At 38.9% G+C, this 20,592-nt stretch overlaps 1 pseudogene; it reads right to left on the bottom strand.

The window, feature by feature from the left end:
* Positions 1 to 470: 470 nt before the first annotated feature.
* On the bottom strand, positions 471 to 820 carry LOC115865928 (elongin-B pseudogene; annotated as a pseudogene).
* Positions 821 to 20,592: the final 19,772 nt, after the last annotated feature.

Below are 20,592 nucleotides of genomic sequence, written 5' to 3' on the forward strand. Positions count from 1 at the left end.
TTTATATATATATATATATATATATATATATATATACACATACATATATATATGGTTTTCTTTTTAACTGATTTATTTATATTTGGCTGTGTTGGGTCCTCCTTGCTGCGCCCGGGCTTTCTCTAGTTGCAGCGAGCAGGGCCTACTCTTTGCGGTGCACAGGCTTCTTATTGCCGTGGCTTCTCTTGTTGTGGAGCACGGGCTCTAGGCGTGCAGGCTTCAGTAGTTGTGGCACTCAGGCTCAGTAGTTGTGGCTCTCGAGCTCTACAGCGCAGGCTCAGTAGTTGTGGCGCACGGGCTTAGTTGCTCCGCGGCATGTGGGATCTTCCTGGACCAGGGCTCAAATCCACGTCCCTTGCTTTGGCAGGCAGATTCTTAACCACTGCGCCACCAGGGAAGTCCCAGATTCTGTATTTTTTTGGGGGGCACCCAAATCTCTTATTGGGGTGCAGTTGGTGGGAGGGGGACTTTCACTGCAGAGCCTGTTCATTGGCGCTGCTTCCTCAGTCCTGTGGCTTCATCACCTCCAGCAGCTCACGTGGGCTGGAGAAGGGCTGGATGTGCAGGGTCTCAAAGGCTTCATCTGCTCTGAAGGCTAGCCCCACAGTGGTTGGGGCCTGAGGCCATGCTGTCTGGCTGGTGAAGCCACACTCGCCCAATGTCTTTCTGTCGTCCAGAAGCTGGTCGTCCTTGTACAGCCGCTGCTCCACCAGCGGCCACTTGAGGATGCCCTGGACAATGCGCTTCAGCTCGAACACGTGCTCGATTCCTTGGCGTCCATGAAGATGGTGGTCTTGTGGCGCCGGATCATGAGGAACACGTCTATGGCAGCGGCTGCCTCTCCCCCTTGACACACCCGTGCGGCCGCACTCCGCCCTGTTCCCGGCAGCCCACCCCCAGAATCTGTATTTTTAACAGCCAATTCTATTGCCTTTGAAATCAAGGGCCACACGTTGCATTAACAGTTTCAAAGTAAAATTACTTCTAGTGATCCATCTCATTATTTCTTAATCTATGTAAAATTTTGTGATTCAGAATCTAGTACACAATTTCAGTCCATCAGAATCATCATAAAAGTAAGTTTTTCATAGGGTATTGATGATCAGCTAATGTCCAAACAACTGTGAAAATTATTCAGAGCTTCCAATTACCTATGTCTTAATTATTAAAATTTTGCTGGGATGGGTCATTATGATATCTACAAAATTTTATATTTGACTCTCCTTTTAATTTGTCTCAGATGCAAATTTTAACTTTTTAAATTGTAAAATAAAATTTGAGGTGTTAACTTAGGGTCGGTTCATGTTACTAGAAAATTAACATTTTTTGATTACAGAGTGACATAAGTGGCATGAAAGAAATCTGAAAGTAATCAGTGATATGACCCTGTAACCAAGATAGGATATAGAGATAAGCCAGAGTGAAGGCACTTAAATATCTGATACACTGCTTTTAGACAAAATTTCTGGTACCAGTGGCATTAATAGTAAACAAAGAGCAAAATCCTTGTTCAAAATACCTAACATGTAGCAGACAGGCTAGTATATAGTAAATTCTCTATACCAGTGTGTTGAACTTAGCTGAATTGGAAGGCTCTGCTCTATTAACCAAATGTCTTTGCCAGAAAAGGCCAATGAGAGAAAAAATACTAGCATAGTAGAAAGAGCATTTTAATATGAGGGATGTATTCCCCAAAGCCTCTTTCCCTGTAGATTATTGCAGCCACCTTCACTCTCCGTTGTCTTTTTGTCATTTTGCTATACCCGATAAATGCTAACCTCAGATAAACATAATAGTCTGTCTTCTCAGTGCCTGCGTTCAAGTAGCTGAGATCCTCTGGAGCAAATCACATCACCAGGTTGATTGATAGCACTTTCAGTTTGTAATTCCAAGTCTCAACTGAGCTCTCTATATCCCTTATGATCTTATCATATTCCAGTTTCTGGAGAGACTCTTTCCTCCCTTCATACTCCTTCGATGACGGACTCCTCCAATATCTCCTTCACCATCAGTGGATGACCTTAGTTAAATGTGGCTCGTAGTTAAGACTGTGGGCTATAAAAGTAAGCTGTCTGGCTTTGTATTCAGGTTCCAGCAATTTACGTAAATGCAGCCTTAGGGATACATTTTTTTTAACAGTTCTGTGCCTCAGTTCCTTATTGGTAAAAAGAGACAATAATATTTCCTGCCTCATAAGGTTATTGTAAGTAGTAAATGAGTCACTATATGTAAATCTTTTAAAATAATGCCTGCTGTCAATAAACAATCAATAAAAGTTTAGTATTGTCCTAATTCTTTTTTTCACAGGAAAAGTAGAAGCCAACAGATAGAAATTCCCTTAACTACCCAACCCCATAACAACAAATCCATCTGCATCCTCATGACCTCATCTGAACCTAATTTCCTCCAAAAGGCCTTACTTCCTAATACCATCACATTGGGGTTAGGGTTTTAATATATGAACTTGGGGCAAACACAAACAGTCTGTGACATCGACCTATGACTAACTGGCTCCCACCCAAGATCCTCTAGGTAAGGTTACAAATAATTTCTGTATCCCTAAATTTGGTGGTCACTTTACTCAAGCTCTTCTCTGCGTTCAACATTGACTACCTTTTTCTTTGACTTCTATAACATCACGCTGCCCTGGTTTTCTTCTTATCTTCTTACCTCCTTAACTATCTACTCCATAGCTCATGCCAGAAATGTCACAATATCCAGTCATCATCAAGTCTGATGATTCTACAACCTTAATATGTTTAAGTGCATCCCTTTTCATGACTACTGACTCCATCATAGACAAAATGATATTCTTCTGCCTAACCATCTGAAATCTCATTTTTATTTTTCACACAGCATCCAGTGATCATCTTAAAACCTTATCATATAGCTCTCCTTCTGAATAGTCGCTTTTCATTATTTTTAGGTTGAAAGTTACATTTTTACATTTATATTAACTTTACTATAAAAAATTCAAATAGGGCTTCCCTGGTGGCGCAGTGGTTGAGAGTCCGCCTGCCGATGCAGTGGACACGGGTTCGTGCCCCGGTCCGGGAGGATCCCACATGGCGCGGAGCGGCTGGGCCCGTGGGCCATGGCCGCTGGGCCTGCGCGTCTGGAGCCTGTGCTCCGCAATGGGAGGGGCCACAACAGTGAGAGGCCCGCGTACCGCAAAAAAGGAAGGGAAAGGAAAAAAAAATTCAAATATACTTCAAAGTAGGGAGAGTACTATAATGAATTCTCATATATCCATCATCTATCCCTAATTATTGTTATGATTTTATCATTTTTTCTTCATTTACTTTCTATTTGCTCAATTATTTTTTATTGTGGTAAAACATACACAACATAAATTTTACCATTTTAACCATTTTCAAGCGTATCTTTCTATAGTATTAAGTACACATTGTTGTCCAATCATCATCACATCCATCTCCTGAAGATTACATTTTGGTGACATGACACCTATGATAGGCATGAACTGTCCTCCACCCTGGGCCACTATAGGCAAGTCAGTCTGGCACTTAATACACTCCCTTGAATATGACAAACTTACTCAAAACCTTCCCACCTGATTTTTCCTCTGCTTACAATTATCCTTCTCTACTCATTGTTGAAGATTCAGCTTAAACATTAGTTCTTTCCCTAATAATGCATAGTAGGCAAGGTCTCCAGCTACATGTTCTTGCTATGCCTCCTACTTCCATGCATAGAGAGGAAGTACATCATAGGGCAAACTCTAGAGCCAGATTGCCTGGGTTTGAATTTTGGCTCTGGGTGACCCTGGGCAAATCACTGTATCTCTTTGTGTCTCAATTTCTATCTGTCAAATGGGGATAAATGTTTCTAGGTTATTTTGAGAATTATTTAAATATTTAGAATATGGCCAGGAAGTTAGTATTATATAAGTACTAGCAATTACTACTCTTCTTCAAAGTACTTATGGATTTTGTGAAAGTTTTGTTAAATGTCTGTCTGCCTCCGTGGGTACCACTGCATTTGCAGAGCCCACATCGTGCCTGTCATGTCAGTGCTCAATCATCATTGGTTAAAAAATTGAACGAAGCCATCAGGTCTCTTCTTAAATAATGCCAGCTCGGAATATTATTGTGAAGATCAAATTAAAGAATTCACGAAAATTTTCTTTCTAAGCTTTGAATCCCAGTGCACTTCAAAATATTGTTATTGGGGAAGATCAGGCATAAACAAACAAAAATAAAGTGAATTTGAGTTGATGAGGAAGCACATATTAAATTGCCATAATACATAATATGTATTCTTGTATCCCAAAATTAATTGCTTGAAGTGCTAGTTTAAGGAAAAATAGGAAAATTTTACTTAGATTAATAAATTTGGGGAATGTTTCAAATAATTGTCCCCTTTTGTAGTTTCACACCATGGAGCATTAAAAAATGAAATTATTCAACTTTTTAACTCAGAATTTCATCAACTTATTTTTCTGGCCACAAAACATTTTTTTGCAGATTATCTATTAATTAGCCATAGGAAGTAAGCTTCATAGAATCTAGCTTGGGGTAGAAGTGATATGATTTTAGCAAGAACAAGATCACTGTATACCCAAAGGGTCTGAGAATGCTTCAGGTACAAGTTGGAATGTGAGCTTCTAGCTTGGGGTAGAAGTGATATGATTTTAGCAAGAACAAGATCACTGTATACCCAAAGGGTCTGAGAATGCTTCAGGTACAAGTTGGAATGTGAGCTGAGCAATAGAAAGAATAGAATTTGGATAGGCCAAGAGAAAGGAAAAAAGCATTCTACATATAGATGACCAAATGGTAGCCACAGAAATGGGATTAATTTGGTAACTATATGGCCAAACTTAATATCAAATCTCATGGTCTGTCTAATTTTTTTTAGGATGTTCAGTAAGAACTATAAAATTTTTAAAAAATTTGATAGAGAAGCTGAGGATTGAACTAGCCCTTAAAGAGGGATGGGTTGGGGTAAGTGGTGTGGAGAAGAGAAATAAACGTAAAGTTTTCCGAAAGGGAGCAGAAAAAATGGACAGACAGATCTGCATTTGTTGAGAGTCCCCCATGAGTTCTTTTCTGTATATTTTATCATTAAATCTCCCAACAGCAATTCTCAAAAGCAGTCATCACTATCTGCCTTTTACAAATAAGTAATCTGAGGCTCAGAGAGCTTATGTGATATGTCCAATAACACACAGCAGAGTTTCAATCATAGTCTAAAATATATGTTCTATTATACCACACTGTCTTCTAAATGCAATGAAAAATTAAACATATCCACGCTTTTCTATCCTTTGATGCCAACCACCACTATCATCTCATTACACACTCAATAATGTCTTTCATACACACATACCTCCCCCTCCCTTGCCGCATCTCCACACAGACACACAGAAGATGTGCTCTTCATTTTTCTGACTATAATTGTATTGTCCTGGAGGGCAGCCACAAACCACGTGTGGCTAGGGAGCACTTGAAATGTGGCTAGTCCAAATCGAGATATGCTGTAATGTAAAACACACATCAGATTTCAAAACCTTAGAACAAAAAGAAAGAAGGTAAAGTAGTTCATTAATAATTTTTATATTGATTATATGTTTAAAGAATAATATTTTGAATATATTGGATTAAATATACCATTGTTAAAGTTAATTTCACCTGTTTCTCTCTCCTTTTTCAAGCAACTAGTAGAAAATTTTTAATTACATAGGCAGGTTATATTTATGGCTCATATTATGTTTCTATTGTACAGTTTGGGTATATAATATAAACTTTTTTATGTCCTTTTACATACTGTACTTGAAATTCCCAAGATTTCTCCCACGATTAGGATTAATCCCTTAAAATGCAAGTCCTCTTAAATGTCTGACACATTAAGCCATTATCTTTTTTGAATGAATTTATCAGGAATTAACCCAGTTATCTGGGAAGGCCCTGAATGAATGGGGCTGAGGCAGGGAAAAGGCTTTTTGATTCAGGTAGATTCCAGATTAGGTACAGAAAGTGGGGGAAATGAATGGGTACTTGTTTTGGTGCTGCAGGAAAGTACCTTGGTTGGCAGGTTGGCAGAGAGTGAGGGGCTCAAGGAAGTTGGAAAGAAACTGCAAAATAAAAGAATTGCCAACCTGACAGTGTACCCAAGACGGGTCCTAAATACTCATTTTCATGACTTCTCGTTTAAAGACGGGATTTTGCTCCATAAAAGTTATGATCTTAATGCCAAAGATAGACTCTGATCCTGTGACTCTGTTCCCATAACTCTGAGTAAGGCTTCAGCTCTGCAGCCTGGCCAGGGCTTTCTGGCAGCCCTCGGACTCATCAGGTACCATGGACTTTGGTGGGTGTTTGGCTTGAGGGAAAGGGGCAGCAGTCACCCTTGGCAAATAATTAGCAAGGCCCAGTGAAGCTGTTTGTTCAAAGTCTCCGGGTTTGGAAGAGGAAGAAGAATGATAGGCAGTATACTCCTCCATCAGTTATTTTGAGGAAAATTGTCAGTATTCCTTGTTACAGGGACCTCCCTTTCTGTCAGTTCTCAATTAGTTGTTTCATTATACCTATAAATTTATTCCTGATATGTAAACAATTTCTTGGGATATATTACACCAGGTGCTTATCCGAGGCAATTTGAGTACTTTTCTGACTGAACTTGAGAAATTGAGCGTGTGCTGTATTTGCTGTTTTTAATTGTTAAAACATGTATAATAGCAAGTGGTGAAGAAAATGGCACTGTTTTAGATCCTTTTGTTTTATGTAATTTAGCATTTAGATACCACTGTGTGTAACTTCTCAAAGAGAAATTTAAAGGATAGAATGTGATTTTTAAAGAGGAGACTTATAATCTTATTGTTTGAGATGTTGTTATCACATAAATGACAATATGTTTTGTATGTTGTAAAAATGAAATGAATTTAACTGTGTTAAGTGATGAGGAAATACTGGGATAAAGATACCAGCCCCATGATTATTTACTGTGTCACATTGGCCCAATTACTTCATGAAGTTTGTTTCTCTTCTATAACATGATGATAGGGTTAGGGTGAAGGAAAAAAAAATGGATGGACTATAAGTTACAATACACACCACCACCCAGAACAGAACAGATAACTTTCTCAGTGTTCTCCCTCCATTTTTAAAGTAGAGGGCATTACCTCCTTCACTCAAATATCAATTCAGAACATGCTAGAACAATTAGGTCTTCTTGGTAAATTCCCAAGTCCATTGTTCCAGCCACAGAGCATTCTTCTCTGGAACACCCTGTTTGAAAGGCCACTCCATCCCTGTCCCTCATGAGCACTCCTTCTGCCTCTCTTGCTAGCAAAATAAGAAAACGGCAATATTTTCTATCCCAGATGAGCTATCACCTCTTCTCTTCCAACATTTGCCTCTCTATCTTTATCTAGCAGCCCTTCCTCAAGAAAACAGTCTTTATTTTGCACTTGAGCCATTAACTAGAGAGCCTTTCCGAGACTGTGATATGATGGCAGAACCAGAGGCAGGACTTGGAGGTCTCAGTCTCCAAGACAGTCGCATTTTTCTCTCCTGGAAAGTTACAAGACCACTGATTTCAGTTCATTAATAAGAAGAGCTTTCAAATAAGGAGAACCTTACAAAAATGGATCCAGCAGCCTCAGGAGGTAATAAGTTTCCCATCATTGGAGGTGCTCCAACACATGCTAGAAGACAACTTGTTTATTCACTGGGTAAATATTTAATGAGTTCCTGTGATGAGGTAACGGGGTAGAAAGTGAATAACATGACAAGGTCCCTCAGTCAAAGTGCTTCTGATCTAGTAGAGGAAACAAATACAAAATCTAATAATGTTATATCACTAATACCTAGTGAAGACATCCCATAGAAAAGAATATCCAAGAGAGATGTAAAAGCAAAATGAATGTTAAAAGGGCAGAAAAAAAAACACGTTTGGACAAAGGAACAGCATAAGAAAAGTCTATAGTGAAGAAAAAATATGGCTCCAGCAAAAAAAAGCCTCAAAATATGAAGAGGATAAAAGAGGTATGGGAGGAGAGGAACTTGGAAAGATAAACGGGAATTCAGACAAGGAAATTTGAAAAGCCATATGCACATGTGAGTTTAGATGTGAAGCCAGGATGGACTGGCAGTTTGGGCAGATTGAGTGCTTGGGAGTCTAGCCCCAGCCCTGAACTCTGAGGGGTAGAATGGAAACCTACTTGGCTCCTGTCTTTACATCTCCAGTCCAGGGGAGTGCTCTCTCTGGCAGAGGGATGTTGGCATCTCTGACCTAAATATATGATGGGAAAGAGAAGGTTGTTCTGAAATTCCTGACTTTTGCTTCTTCCATTATCATTTCTCTTAAAAACCCAAAGGAAAATTTCCAAGCAGCCTTTACAGAGCCCATAGAAAAATGAATGCCCTCTCAACCAGAGATCTATTTAGTGATTATCAATGAGAAAGGAATTCCTTTCCAAAAAAATCTGTTGGCACCCTGAAGATAAATTTACACCACTAGCAAAAGGAAACAAGAACATATATGAAAGATATTCCAGAGGAAAAAAGGCTTGTATTACTAACATTTCCAGGAACAGGTTAATTCCTTCCCCCACCCCAACCCCTACCTGCCTAGTCACAAAGACATAAAAAATTTCTAGTAGAATGACTCAATCTTTTTTTCTCTAAATAACTTCTCATTAGCATAATAACAGCTAACATTAGTTGAGCATTTACTATGTGCCAGAAACACATTAAATGTTTTATATGCATTGCTTTAGTCAGTCCTCACATGACTGAGAGGTAGGTAAGTATCATCATTATTTCCATTTTATAGATAGGTAAACTGAAGCTAAGCAAGGCTGAGTGACTCAGTCACTACCACAGAGCTAGTAGTGATGGAGCCAGGGATTCAGGCTCAGAATCTCAACCACTACACAAGGGTTTCAAGACATTACCTGCATCAGCAGTATCTGGAGTACTTGTTTAAGATGCAGATTCTTCAGGCCCATTGCAGGCCTGTGGAGTCAGAATTTCTAGGAGTGGGGTCCAGAAATCACATTTCAATCAGGTACCCAAGGTGATTCTTATGAACATTGAAGTTTGAGAAACACTCCACTCTCTCTGTTATTCAGAATGACACTAATAGATTAAAGGAACTGTTCCAGACCTCTAGGGGAAAAAAAAGATCAAGGTAGGAACATTAGCTTGTGTTATCTGTCAGTTGAGTATGCTTGTTCAGAGCAGCAAAATTATCGAATTGGTAGAGGCGAAGTCTAGATCCTACTTGCCTCAGTGCTACAGCTCTAGTTAAAGCTGGCCGCTCCCCACAGTTGGCATCCCATGGTACCCCTGGTCTTGTACCTGAAGCAGGCTTTCCTGACTGACATGATTGACAGCACAGTGAGGAAGTGCAAGGAGCAACACCCATAGGGCCTGGACTCCCTTCTCTGTCCTTGACTAACCACATAAAAATAGATCAGTCATTTAAATTTCCTGGGCCTCAGTTTTGTTATTTGTGGAATGGGGATGATAATGCTCAGGAAAACAGCTTTAGGGCAAAGAGTAGATTAAACTTCATCTGATGCTGTGTGTGAAATTCATCTAGCCTAAATCCTGATGAGGCCTAAGAGGTATTCAATAAATGGTGATGGTGGTTTTATAAATAGCCCAGCACCCTGGCTATTCCTTCTATTTTCTGCCCAATTTCAGGATAACAGGCAAAGAGCCTTGGTTTTTAGTTGAACAAATGTGGGTTCAAGTACAGACTCTGTCAATCACTAGATATGAGATCTTGGGCAAGGTCCTTAAGCTCTCTAACTTTTCTCATTTATGACACAGGGACAAATACCTACTTCTTAGAATTCTTTTAAGAATTTAAAGAAGTAAAGTATGAAAAGTTCCAGGTACATGGTAGACACTCAACATCTGTTGTTTTCTCTCTCATTTTAAAACCAAATTACCTTTGTTTCTCAACAACCTCAGAAAGCAGTTTTGTTATCATTGTAGCACTGTGTATTTTATTGAATTCAAATTCCTTTCAAGTCTAATATAGTAATTTCTTATTAACTTACTGTCTAGAACCCAAACATTATCCAAATATTAGATATGGAGCATTTCCTAGTCCTTCCTTACACTGACTTCTCATCTTTCCTTGTCAGTCCAAAGGTAATTTGGCCAGAATTTTTTCCCTTAGAGACTATATAACTCAAGCTGCTTCTTTTCCAGGCAAGACGTTGGCACCCAAAAGAGGTAAAGTGACAGAAAATCTAGGTGAGCTGCAAAGGTGATTAAATAGTTGGAAAATGAGATTTATAGAAAAAGTAATTTTAAAAAATAGAAACTGTTTCTTCTGGAGATACTGAGGACAAGTCAGTAATGATCATCAAACACACCAATGTTTATGCTACAAGGAAATGTGTTAGTTACCTTCCACTTCCACAAAGGACCAGGGGCTCTGTACCAGATCACAGCATGAGGGATTTAGAGTAAATATAAGAAAGATGTTGGTAAGAACATAGCTGACAGGTGTCTCTGGTTTATTTTCTATTATCCTTTATAAATCTCCCAGAATCGTGATTCACATGTCAGGCTTTGGCCACATCTACTTACTTCTCTAAGCTTCATTCATTCATTCACTCAGCACACAGTTGGCGAGCACTACATCTGCACCAAGCACTGTGTCAGACCCTGGAGACACAAAACCATATGGGCATGGTCCTTATCTTTGTGGCATTATTGTCTAACTGGAGTGCATGTTATGTACAGGGTCCTTAGAAAGGTAGATCTAGAGTACAATGATCATTTCCTGCACTAGGAATTTTGGAACTTTCTACAGCACCCTATTTGGTATGTCATTCAAGTCCTTTCAAAGATCTTACCCTCCTTTTTAGTCTTATCTCTCAACATTCTCGTAACATGCTCCAATGACACACAGTTCCCTAAATATAGCTTTGTGAAGAGATACTTTTGTACCTTAGGGTTTCCTCTGTTTGACATGCTCTGCTCCCCACCATCACTGAGCCCCAGGGAGTAGACTGGTCCTCCCATTAAGTAATGGACAGATTGTGAGTTCTGTGTATCATTATCCCTGTGAGCCCTGAGAAAGAAGGAAACATGGAACATCATTGTGGTTTAGTGGTTAACAAAATAGATGGACAATCAATACAAGAAGGAAGGGAGAAAAGAATGAAGGAGATAAAAGAGAGAGGAAGGAAGGAAGGGTGGAAAGAAAGGAGGGAAGGAGGGAGGAAGGAAGGAGTTTCTTATGATGAGATAATATTTCTAAGTCTTGACTGTATTTCTCTCCCAAAGGCCTCTTCCCGCTCCCTGCACAATCCACCCACCCCTACCTCTGCCCTCAGGTTTAACCCACTGTAGATACTAAAACAACAATAAAATAGGCTTGAGTCAGGGAGACTAAGATACATACCTACAGAATGAGTTTTTAAGCCAGCAGATAATAGATAAATGACCTTGGATGAGGAAGAAGGAAGAAGGAGGAGTATCTCTCAGATCAGAGAGGAAGACACAGAAGAACCTCAAGGCTAGTAAGACTAAGGTTTAGAATAGAAAGATGAGGTGGGACCTTCCTTTGAGAGTACCTGGGAGCTGCAGAAAGACAAACTTAGTTCTAAGTCATCACACTTCTTCACATCCAAGGAGAACCAATTGCCCAGAGTCAGCCTCCTGCCCAGAGGGCATCAGTTTGGAGATAGCTGGTTAGGGCACTGGAGATGCTGATCTGACTTCTGCCGACCTGAAGCATCCTGGACTTTTGCCATCCAGAGAACTTGTATGAGGGACCTAGACACTTATAGCATGAGAGTGGTATGAAATAATTCCAAACTGTCTGTGTTGGTTGAACACAAAGCACTTTATTTTTTTTTAATTAAGGTAAAATTGGTATACAACATTATATAAGTTTCACATGTACAACATTATAATTCCACATCTGTATACACTACAAAGTGATCACCACCAAAAGCCTAGTTAAAAAAAAAAAAGGTGTTTTTTTTTGTTCAGATGAGTGATAACATATGGTATTTGTCTTCCTCTGTCTGACTTATTTCACTTAACATATTACTCCCAAGTTCCATCCATGTTGTTGCATATGGGAAGATTTTATTATTTTTTATGGCTGAGTAATATTCTGTTGTGTGTATATACCACATCTTCTTTATCCATTCATCCATGAATGGACACTTAGTTTGTCTACATATCCTAACTATTGTAAATAATGCTCCAATGAATCAAAGCACTTTTTAAAAAGTGAAATAACATTGGTTTATAACACAGTGTAAGTTTCCTGTGCACAATATAATATTTCTACTTATATATACTGTACAGCATACTCAGCACTGAAAACTTAGTTTCCATCCATCACCATAGAGTTGAACAACTTTACCCATCTTGCCCTCCCTCCTGTCTCTTCCCATCTGGTAACCATTACTCTGTCCTCTGTATCTACATGGTTGTTTGTATTTGGTTTATTTATTTATTTGTTTGTTGCTTTTTATATTCCACATATGAGTGAAATCATATGGTATTTGTCTCTCTATATCTGATTTATTTCACTTAGCATAATACCCTCAAGATCCATCTATGTTGTCACAAATGACAAGGTTTTACCTCTTTTTATGGCTGAGTAGTATTCCATTATTATATATGTATATATACACATACATATACCACATCTTCCTTATCCATTCATCCATGAATGGGCACTTAGGTTGCTTCCATATCTTGGCTACTGTAAATAATTCTGCTGGGAACATTGGGGTGCATATATCTTTTCAAATTAATGTTTTCATATTCTTTGGATATATACCTACAAGTAGAATTGCTGGATCATATGTTAGTTCTATTCTTAACCTTTTGAGAAATCCCCCTACTGTTTTCCATAGTAGCTGCCCCAATTACATTCCCACCAACAGTGTATGAGGACTTCCATTTTTCCACATCCTTCTCAACATCAAAGTTCTTCTCAAAAGGAGCACAATTTCTAAGACTTCTCGGATGGTCACCAACGTGCCCTTTAGCTTTGTCCTGAAATGGATTTTATGAAATGTGAGCAATCAGACGTATGACTACCAGAACGGGCATCAGGAAAATTAATTTGGAACCTGTATAAGTTTCTTAGGACTGCTCTAACAAATTACCACAAGCTGGGTGGCTTAAAACAACAGTAAGAACTGACATGAGGACTTCCCTGGTGGCACAGTGGGTAAGAATCCACCTGCCAATACAGGGGACAAAGGTTCGATCCCTGATCCAGGAAGATCCCACATGCCGTGGAGCAACTAAGCCCGCGAGCCACAACTACTGAGCCCGCATGCCACAACTACTGAACCCCACGCACCTAGAGCCCATGCTCTGCAATAAGGGAAGCCACTGCAATGAGGAGCCCACGCACTGCACCAAAGAGTAGTCCCTGCTCGCTGCAACTAGAGAAAGCCCATGCACAGCAACGAAGACCCAACACAGTCAAAAATAAATAAATAAAATTTTTTTAAAAAAAGAAGAAATGACATGAAATCTATTATCTCACAGTTCTGGAGGCTGGAAGTCCAAAACCAAGGGAACAGCGGGTTCGTGCTCCCTTGGAAGGTTCTAGGAAGAATGTTTCCCTGCCTCTTTTAGCTTTTGGAGATTGCCAGCAATCTTTGGAGTTTGTTGGTTGTGGCAGCATAACTCCAATCTCAGCCTCTGTATCCACGTGGTCGTCTTCCCTCTGCGTGTATGTCTGTGTCTCTATGTCTGTTCTTATAAGAATTAGGGCCAGTCCAAATCCAGTATGGCTTCATCTTAACTTGTATCTTAATTACATCTGCAAAGACCCTAGTTCCAAGGTCACATTCACAGGTACCAGGGGTAAGGACTTAAATATATCTCTCTAGGGGATGTATCTCAACCCACAACAGAACCCTCAATGTTATTTCTTACTGCAACCTACAGTGAAGTGGCAAATTAGATGCTATATGCGATATGTTACTGTAAACACGTTTTTACTCAACTACGGGGAAAATCCTACCAAAAAAATAACTCAACTCCATTAGGATTTGCAATTAGTGTTCTTCAGAATACTGTTTCTGAGGATGTAATTAGCTGTGCTGTGACTCAAGGGTTATGTATCTATTAGAGCCCCAGTCAGAGAAGAACTAGTAGGTGATATACACTGTGTTGTATGTTGTATATTACATATTCTATATTGTATATCACATATTATACACATATATATCGCATATATACAAGGGTTTTTATCTTATGTAATTATGCAAACTGTTTAAGGAATCTCTATAAAGTTGTCTTCTTGTTGTTGAAGCTTGAAGTCCATAGAACAGGCAATCAGGAAGAAAGATGGATGTAAGTGTGGGAGATCAAGGATAAGCTAAATTCCATGAGTACAGCTGGAACCCATGTTAGTTCTTACTGCCTCTGACCTTTATGGTATGGGCGTCCTATAAGAGAAGCTGGTGTCCTTTACCTTGGAGCTAAATATACAGCTAGCCCAAGAACTAGAGAAGCTGAAGGAGGATTTGCGGAAAGGTGGAGTATTTGCAGTGCCAGCTGCTGCCCCACATCAATAAAGTGAACCAGCACATGACCAACTAAGTGTGAGAACTACAAAATAGCTGCTGCTCCATTTCTGCCATTCCAACCTTCCACAAGAATGTCTCTTGTGGCCCACCATAACAAACACATAATTGCTTTACAAAGGTGTGTTAGTTTCTGCTGTATAACAAAGTGAATCAGCAATACATATACATATATCCCCATATCCCCTCCCTCTTGTGTTCCCTCCAACCCTCCCTATCCCACCCCTCTAGGTGGACACAAAGCACCAATCTGATCTCTCTGGGCTATGTGACTGCTTCCCGCTAGCTACCTATTTTACATTTGGTAGTTTATATATGTCCATGCCACTCTCTCACTTCGTCCCAGCTTACACTTCCCACTCCCCATGTCCTCAAGTCCATTCTCTACGTCTGCATCTTTATTCCTGTCCTGCCCCTAGGTTCTTCAGAACCATTTTTTTTTTTTTAGATTCCATATATATGTGTTAGCATATGGTATTTGTTTTTCTCTTTCTGACTTACTTCACTCTGTATGACAAACACTAGGTCCATTCACCTCACTACAAATACCTCAATTTCGTTTCTTTTATGGCTGAGTAATATTCCATTGTATATATGTGCTACATCTTCTCTATCCATTAATCTGTCGATGGATACTTAGGTTGCTTCCATGTCCTGGCTATTGTAAATAAGCTGCAATGAACATTGTGGTACATGGCTCTTTTTAAACTATGGTTTTCTCAGGGTATAAGCCCAGTAGTAGGATTGCTGGGTGGTATGGTAGTTCTATTTTTAGTTTTTAAGGAACCTCCATACTGTTCTCCATAGTAGCTTTATCAACTTACATTCCCACCAACAGTGCAAGAGGGTTCCCTATTCTCCACACCCTCTGTTTGTAGACTTTTTGATGATGGCCATTCTGACTGGTGTGAGGTGATACCTCATGGTAATTTTGATTTGCATTTCTCTAATGATTAGTGATGTTGAGCATCCTTTCCTGTGTTTGTTGGCAATCTGCATATCTTCTTTGGAGAAATGTTGATTTAGGTCTTCTGCCCACTTTTTGGTTGGGTTTTTTGTTTCTTTGATATTCAGCAGCATGAGCTGCTTGTATATTTTGGAGATTAATCCTTTGTCAGTTGCTTCATTTGCAAATATTTTCTCCCATTCTGAGGGTTGTCTTTTCATGTTTATGGTTTCCTTTGCTGTGCAAAAGCTTTTAAGTTTCATTAGGTCCCATTTGTTTCATTTTGCTTTTATTTCCCTTTATCTAGGAGGTGGGTCAAAAGGGATCTTGCTGTGATTTATGTCATAGAGTGTTCTGCCTATGTTTTCCTCTAAGAGCTTTACAGTGTCTGGTCTTACATTTAGGTTTTTAATCCATTTTGAGTTTATTTTTGTGTATGGTATTAGGGAGTGTTCTAATTTCATTCTTTTACATGTAGCTGTCCAGTTTTCCCAGCACCACATATTGAAGAGGTTGTCTTTACTCCATAGTATATTCTTGCCTCCTTTATCAAAGATAAGGTGACCATATGTGCGTGGGTTTATCTCTGGGCTTTCAATCCTCCTCCATTGATCTATATTTCTGTTTTTGTGCCAGTACCATACTGTCTTGATTACTTTAGCTTTGTAGTATAGTCTGAAGTCAGGGAACCTGATTCCTCCAGCTCTGTTTTTCTTTCTCAAGATTGCTTTGTCTATTCAGGGTCTTTTGTGTTTCCATACAAAGTGTGAAATTTTTTATTCTAGTTCTGTGAAAAATGCCCTTGGGAGTTTGATAGGGATTGCATGGAATCTGTAGATTACTTTGGGTAGTAGAGTCATTTTCACAATGTTGATTCTTCCAATCCAAGAACATGGTATATCTCTCCATCTGTTTGTATCATCTTTAATTTCTTTCATCAGTGTCTTATAGTTTTCTGCATACAGGTCTTTTTTCCCCTTAGGTAGGTTTATTCCTAGGTATTTGATTCTTTTTGTTGAAGTGGTAAATGGGAGTGTTTCCTTAATTTCTCTTTCAGATTTGTCATCATTAATATATAGGAATTCAAGAGATTTCTGTGCATTAATTTTGTATCCTGCTAGTTTACCAAATTTATTGATTAGCTTGAGTATTCTGGTAGCATCTTTAGGATTCTCTATGTATAGTATCATGTCATGTGCAAACAGTGTCAGTTTTACTTCTTCTTTTCCAATTTGGATTCATTTTATTTCTTTTTCTTCTCTGATTGCTGTAGCTAAAATTTCCAAAACTATTTTGAATGACAGTGGTGAGAGTAGGCCACCTTGTCTTGTTCCTGATCTTAGTGGAAATGGTTTCAGTTTTTCACCATTGAGAACAGTGTTGGCTGTGGGTTTGTCATATATGGCCTTTATTATGTTGAGGTAAGTTCCCTCTATGCCTGCTTTCTGGAGGGCTTTTAATCATAAATGGGTGTTGAATTTTGTCAACAGCTTTTTCTGCATCTATTGAGATGATCATATGGTTTTTCTCCTTCAATTTGTTAATATGGTATATCACGTTGATTGATTTGCATATATTGAAGAATCCTTGCATTCCTGGGATAAGCCCCACTTGATCATGGTGTATGATCCTTTTAATGTGCTATTGGATTCTGTTTGCTAGTATTTTGTTGAGGATTTTTGCATCTATGTTCATCAGTGACTGGCCTGTAGTTTTCTTTTTTTATGACATCTTTGTCTGGTTTAGGTACAAGGATGATGGTGGCCTTGAGAATGTGTTTGGGAGTGTTCCTCCCTCTGCTATAATTTGGGAGTGTTTGAGAAGGATAGGTATTAGCTCTTCTCTAAATGTTTGATAGAATTCGCCTGTGAAGCCATCTGGTCCTGGGCTTTTGTTTGTTGGAAGATTTTTAATCACACTTTCAATTTCAGTGCTTGTGATTGGTCTGTTTATATTTTCTGTTTCTTCCTGGTTCAGTCTCAGAAGGTTGTGCTTTTCTAAGAATTTGTCCATTTCTTCCAGGTTGTCCATTTTGTTGGCATATAGTTGCTTGTAGTAATCTCTCATGATCCTTTGTATTTCTGCAATGTCAGTTGTTACTTCTCCTTTTTCATTTCTAATTCTGTTGATTTGAGCCTTTTTTCTTGATGATTCTGGATAATGTTTTATCAATTTTGTTTATCTTCTCAAAGAACCACCTTTTGGTTTTATTGATTTTTGCTATTGTTTCCTTCGTTTCTTTTTCATTTATTTCTTACCTTTATGATTTCTTTTCTTCTGCTAACTTTGGGTTGTTTTTGTTCTCCTTTCTCTAATTGCTTTAGGTGTAAGGTTAGGTTGTTTACTTGAGATGTTTCTTATTTCTTGAGGTGGGCTTGTTTTGCTATAAACTTCCCTCTTAGAACTGCTTTTGATGCATCCCATAGGTTTTGTGTCGTCGTGTTTTCATTGTCATTTGTTTCTAGGTATTTTTTGGTTTCCTCTTTGATTTCTTCAGTGATCTCTTGGATATTTAATAGTGTATTGTTTAGCCTCCATGTGTTTGTATTTTTTTAGAGTTTTTTTCCTGTAATTGATATCAAATCTCATAGCATTGTGGTCAGAAAAGATACTTGGTATGATTTCAATTTTCTTAATTTTACCAAGGCTTGATTTGTGACCCAGGATATGATCCATGAGCACTTGAGAAGAAAGTTTGTTCTGTTGTTTTGGAATGGAATGTCTTATAAATATCAATTAAGTCCATCTTGTTTAATGTATCATTTAAAGCTCGTGTTTCCTTATTTATTTTCATTTTGGATGATCTGTCCATTGGTGAAAGTGGGGTGTTAAAGTCCCCTACTATGATTGTGTTACTGTTGATTTCCCCTTTTATGGCTGGTAGCATTTGCCTTATGTATTGACGTGCTCCTATGTTGGGTGCATAAATATTTACAATTGTTATATCTTCTTCTTGGATTGATCCCTTGATGATTATGTAGTGTCCTTCTTTGTCTCTGGTAATAGTCTTTAAAGTCTACTTTGTCTGATATGAGACTTGCTACTCCAGCTTTCTTTTGGTTTCCATTTGCATGGAATATCTTTTTCCATCCCCTCACTTTCAGTCTGTATGTGTCCCTAGGTCTCTTGTAGACAGCATATATACGGGTCTTGTGTTTGTACCCATTCAGCCAGTCTATGTCTTTTGGTTGGAGTTTTTAATCCATTCACATTTAATGTAATTATCGATATGTATGTTCCTATTATCTCTTTCTTAATTGTTTTGGGTTTGTTATTGTAGGTCTTTTCCTTCTCCTGTGTTTATTCATGTGATGTCTGTTTTTTGGTATAATTGTATGAATAAATCTTAGAAAAACTATGTAATGAGATGCTGTGTTTCTTTTGATTGTCTGTGTAAATCCTGGTTACTAAGAAGAGAAGAGTTTCTTCAATTTACTCATCGATATATCCCATCATTTTAAATTTTAAGGAAAGATATATGCCACAGTCTAGAGAAATTTTAAAATCAATCAAATTTCTCAAATCATCCTTAAGTAACCTATTTTAAGTGTTGGGCCTGAATTTTTTTTTTTTTTTTTTTGCGGTACGCAGGCCTCTCACTGCTGTAGCCTCTCCCGTTGTGGAGCACAGTCTCCGGACGCGCCGGGTCAGCGGCCATGGCTCACGGGCCCAGCCACTCCGCGGCATGTGGGATCTTCCCAGACCGGGGTACGAACCTGTGTCCCCTGCATTGGCTGGCGGACTCTCAACCACTGCACCACCAGGGAAGCCCTGGACCTGTATTTTTTTTCATTAAAGGCCTAATAATAAGTAAAGCTCATTTGATTTCCTATTTAAAAGTAAGAAATTCCCTGGCAGTCCAGTGGTTAGGACTCCACACTTTCACTGCCAAGGGCCCGGGTTCAATTCCTGGTTGGAGAACTGAGATCCCACAAGCCACACAGTGTGGCCAAAAATAAAAAAGAAATAAAAAAGAAAAAAAAGTGACTATAGTTAAATCTCCTGCAGAATCAATGCACACACACCTGCATCTTGCAACATTTAGTCAATGTATTAAATGTCTTAAAACTAGATTATAAAAATAGCTACCATTTTAGGCAGCATAATAACAGATAAGAGCGTGGACTCGGGAATCAGACTGCCTGAACTTAAAATTGTCTTAGTCTGTTTGGCAGCTCAAATGCTATACCATAGACTTGGTGGCTTATAAACAGCAAAAACAACTGAAATTTATTTCTCATGGTTCTAGAGGCTGAGAAGTTCAATATCAAGGCACCAGCAGGTTTGGTGTCTGGTGAGGGCCCTTTTTTGGTTCATAGTTGCCCATCTTCTCACTGTAACCTTACATGGGGGAAGGGGTAAGGGAGCTCTCTGGGCTGTCTTTAATAACGGCACTAATCCCATTTCTAAAGGCTGTACCTCATAACCTAATCATCTTCAAAGGGCTTCACTTCCAAATACCATCACACAGGGGATTAGGTTTCAACATATAATTTGGGAGTGGGGAGACACAAACATTGAGTATAGCAAGCATGGACTCTGAAACCAGATTGCTTAAACTTGAAACTCAGTTTTCCACTTATTAGCTGTGTGACACTAGGTAAGTTACTTAACTGTTCTAAGCCTCAGTTTTTTCACGTGTAAAATGGGAATAGTAATGTTTCCCCCTCCATGACTTATAACGAGTATTAAGGGATTTAATATTTGTAAAGAGTTTTAAACCATGCCTGGTACATTGTGAATGGGGTGTGTGTGTGTGTGAGTGTGTGTGTGTGAGTGTGTGTGTGTGTGTGTGTGTGTCCAGTTCTTCACAGCAATCCCTGTTGTGACTATAATATTATTCCAATTTTATAGATAAGGAAACTAATTCCTATAGAGATGAAGTATTCTCCCTCAGGGAAAAACTCTTAGAGACAAAACCCTAGATGGCTCTAACACATGGTTTCGTTCCACATGGCCATGGCACCTTACAAGCAAAGCTTTATGGCTCTCTGAGGCTTCTTCTAGAAAGTCTCAAAAGACAAGATCAAATTGGCTAGGTCCAGAAATGGAATTAGTCTCTCCCCCCAGGGGTGCTAAAGTTGTAGCT

The sequence above is a fragment of the Globicephala melas genome, chromosome 5, assembly GCF_963455315.2.
Source record: "Globicephala melas chromosome 5, mGloMel1.2, whole genome shotgun sequence".
Taxonomy (NCBI): domain Eukaryota; kingdom Metazoa; phylum Chordata; class Mammalia; order Artiodactyla; family Delphinidae; genus Globicephala; species Globicephala melas.